Source organism: Cantharellus anzutake (genome assembly GCF_015039405.1).
Source record: "Cantharellus anzutake strain C23 chromosome Unknown EI90scaffold_115, whole genome shotgun sequence".
NCBI lineage: Eukaryota > Fungi > Basidiomycota > Agaricomycetes > Cantharellales > Hydnaceae > Cantharellus > Cantharellus anzutake.
The window spans coordinates 68,637-73,018 of record NW_024067065.1 but is presented as its reverse complement, the minus strand read 5'-3'; positions in this window follow the sequence as shown (position 1 = coordinate 73,018).

Genomic DNA, 4,382 nt, shown 5'->3' with positions numbered 1-4,382 from the left:
AGATATCCCTGGGCCATGGGCCAGGAAAAAACCAAAACTTGTGAAAAATTCACGAAAAGAACAACCAGTGAAAGTACACTGGATTACCACCAGTGACTTGACAGAGATGCTAAAGAAGTCCTTCTCCCAAAGATAGGAGAAGACGATGCCGAAAGGAGGCATCATTCAGAAATCAGGAGAAGGATCAGCACATACCAAAGGTTTGGCCAAACCTCCTTCATTGAAGAACCTCTTGAACAGAGAGGTAACAACTTGCCCTCTCAAAGAATGAGAGAATTCCTATCCAGCCTTGGGTGCATGTGAGGTCTTAGGGTGGCTCAGCACACAAGGCCGTAAGTGATACAAGATAGTGTATTTTACGGTGGTGTGTAAGCGGTTACCCGGAGGTTCCCGCTTGCCCACGTGACTATGTGTATCTAATTTACATGTGACTCGGGGTTCGGGGCTATTGCCCTGACATTCTCCCCCCTTGCATTGCATTTGCGATGCATACAAGGTTGATAGTAAATGAAACAGAGTTTTAATAGTTGATTTACATTGAGTTTGGAATTATCAATGAGTGTTTTTTTTTGTTGTCGCCACTTTAAAGTGGGCGATTTTGTACATGTCGGTGAAAGGAAGAGAGGGGGTTTAAGGAATGAATGAGTGTGGGCCGTTACTTTGAAGTGAACGGCGATACATTGGTATCGCAGGGAGAGAAGAAGAAAGAAAGGAAAAAAAAGGTGGGGTTTGTCAAAAATGAATTTCGACCCAAAGGTTGTATGTCTTTGGTGTTCCTCACTTGTTCTGTGAGGGTTCGTGTGTAAGTGGTGTTTACACACGAGCGGTGGTGGATGTGGGTCTTTTGACGGAGTGGAGATTTCCGCAATTGTACTTGCGGTTCCTCGCATACAGTATTGTGTGCGGGGCCTCAAGTTCGGGGAAGGTGTTTTCACGGGCGCCTCGATGGCGTATTACCATGTCACTTTCCCTTCTCTCAAGGGTGGATTCATTGCCCCAGAGGAGGGTTTTCCTCTGGGTTGTTCATCTGGACATCCGATTGCTGCATCGGATGCGATGATGTAGCCTGGGCTACATTGTCAGGCTGTGGGCTCGACGAAGTGGGTGCTCCCTGGGTGGGAGCGGGTTGTTGTGTTCCTGAGCTGCTTGGCTCAGGTGTAGAGTACGGTAGGTCTACCATTCTTCCCATGGGGAAGGATGGTCGTTGGGCTGGTTGTCCAGCACGGAGACTTGCGTCTCTTTCCCGGTATTTGGAAGCTTTTGCTTCCCGTTCCGCAGTTCTTGCGGCACGTTCCTCAGGAGTCCTGAGTGGTTTGAACTGGGACTTTAAGTAGGCAGCTTTGCCTAGACTTTCCCAGGAGATTTTCCCCTTATTCTCTGGGGAATTATATTCCTCCACGAGTCTTGCAATACTTGGGAGTCCCAAGAAGTATTTCTCGGTTTCCTTCGCTTTTTCGCAAAGGGATCTATGTACCTTGCCGCTTTTGAAGGCGGCTTCAGCCTGTTCGTACCAGTGTACGAATTCTTTCCCACTCACGCTTGTCCACCAAGCGTATGTGGCGTCATGCGCCGCTTCTGACCCTGCTATTCTCCTCATGGGGAAGTTGGGGTCGATTGTTATGTTGACTGGAGCTTCAACTTTGCCGAACTCGTTGAGTTCGGCAGTCTCATATAGCATGTGGACACTTCCCTGCAGGGTAGCTTGCCCATAGGGTGCTGAGGTACTCAGTGGCCTGCCGCCTCTGGCAGTGGTCCCTGTTTTGGGGTCTGCCATCGGTTGCCTACCGCTCTCCCTCTTCCCCTCGACATGGGTTTGCCCCTCTGAGGGCAGGCCCTTATGCAACCTGGACAGGGTCGCCTGCCCACGGGGTGGCGGGATAGTCGGTGCCCCACCCCTTGATGTGCTAGTCCCCATGTGGGGTCACGCCTCATGAGGCCCGGAACCGTATCCCCTCCCCCTGACCTGGGAGGCCCCCGTCATGATGGGTTTGGCAGCGAGGTCTGCCAGTGCACGTGCCTCTCTGAGCTTGCGTTTCAGTAATTCGATCTCCCTTTTTTGGAGATCGACTTCTCTCTCTGTGTCTTTCAGAGAGTCAAAGATGCCCTCAGCATCTCTTCGTGCTCTGTTGTATTCGCGCCTCCAGTGGGCGCAATGGTCGCAGGCGTCTTCTGACGCCCTCGAGTTATCAGACTGTGCCTGTTTGGACGGTCTGGATGAGGAGCCACTGTCACTCCCTCGTCTCCCTCCTACGAGGGACTTCATCTCTTTCAGCTCCTCACGGAGCTGACCTGTCTGAGCAGCTACCACTGACGTGATGGCTGATTCCCAGCCTGCATTTGGCTGGGGTGTTGTTGGACCTGGGCCGAATTGGCTAATTGTCAGGGACTCATCCAGGGTCGAGGGGGTCTGGGTGTAGCGTCCTGGACCGAGAGCCTGGCGGGGGGCGGATCGGGCGTGCGTACTGACAGGCCCGATGCGGGACAGTGGTCCCTGGCCACTTAGACTGAAGTGGAAGGTTGAGAAGAAGGCTACTTCTTCGGTTCCCACTTCAGGTTCGTTTATATACATGCGGCTTGGATCACATGACGGGTGCCACGTCACCCTCCCACACAGCCATAACCACCCGGGTGTCTCTGTGGGAGATCCCGAGGGCATCCGGTGCAGGCACGCATGCTGGGCACAGCGGGAGGTCGCCCGAGGTGCCCGGGCGGGGTACATGGTGGGTGCGCTGCAGGTGTGTTACAAAAATGGGGCCGGAAGCGCCCATTTTCGTCCGTTCTGGCGCAGGAATAGGAAAGGGGGTTGGACATAGGGGTTTACAGGTGGTTTCACAGATGGTTTGACATGTGGTGTAACAGATGTTAGCACAGCGGGTTTTTGTTGATTATTGATTGGATAAACTTAATTATTATACAAATCACGTGATACAGAACCCATAAGAGTCTAAGATGGGAAATTCCCATTTCCATAACAAGGTGGGTCAATGGTACATTGATACAGAGAAAGTCGTCCATGTGGAATAAAGGGAGAATAAAGAAGAAGTAAGATAAGGAGAAACTGGGGAGGGGAGGATGAGGGGGGAAGAAGGGAAAGGGGGAGGAGGTAAGGAAGGGTGGACTGGCAGGGTACCGGGTCAGGTTGGGCCGGGTGGAGCCGGGTCAGGCGGGTGTGCCCTGACACTAATCCAGGGGTTGATCTGGCCAGGGAAGTTCCCTGGGGAGTATGCCTGGGGCTGCAGCAGCAAATGCTGCCCCTGGAATGGCGCTTGTTGCGCCATCGGTGCAGTTTGCACCGCATATGGTTGGAAGCCTCTTTGGGGTGCCTGTTAGCAACGCGGATGGTTGTTTGGGGAGCCTTGCTCCCTGGGTTGTCGTATTTCGATATCCGGTGGTTTGTTTGGATTGAACCGAGGGTTGCCTCCCCCAGAGAACGACATTTCGTTGTTATGTTACTCATGGTGGTGGGAGGGGTTTTCGTTCTTGCGTGTGTGGGATTCGCCGCAGTTGTGTGTTCTTTTTGCACGTGAGCCTGTGGTTCATGTGGTCTAGGCAAGTTACTCACCTAGCCCATGTGATCTCTGGTACATGGTGTGGCTGTCCGGGCGAGTTACTCGCCCAGAACTTTCCCACGCTCTTGGCTGTGGGCCATTGTCCCTCGGCTTTACTTCCTCCACCTCCGTTTTTGGGGGCGTAGTGATGCCGAGAGTTCCCTGTCTTCTTTGATAGGGAGTTTTTCTGGTTCCCTTACATTTTGTGAGGTGAGGTACTCATCCAGGTGGACGAGGTTGTTGCAATTTCCTAGGGGTTCCCATGTGGTGTCCCCTAGTTCCCATTTAACCTTAAACCAGAGTTCATTGTGAACCCACACGTGGTTTAGGATTTCGCGAACTACTGCTTCGTGATCGGGGTCTTCCCCAAAATCGTAGAATATGTTTACTTCCCTATTTGGGAAGGTTTCCTGGTCATTCGGCTCGTGAGGTGCGAGCTGGGATACATGGAATCTTGGGTGGATTCCGCGTTGTTCAAGTTGTGGTGGCAACTTGAGGACGTAGTTTGACGTTTCTGGAAATGTTTCCAGAATTTCGTAAGGCCCTATGTATAAGGGCTTTAGTTTTCCTGCCCTGCCTTTGGGTAGGTGTCAGGGCCCGGCCTCCGTCCGGGGGCGGCCCTACCTCAGAGCTGGACACTCACGGTGTCCCAGGCAGCCAGGTGCTGGATCCTATCCCAAGCTCCTCAAACTCACTAAGCGGGGATTGAGTTGTCATGTATTATGGAAGGTAGCTACAACTTGCCTAAGTGGGGATTGAGTTGAGAAGAAGGGTAAGTTTCCCTATTCCCCGCTTGGGTGCTATAAAAGGAAATGTACTGTACAGTTCGTAGCG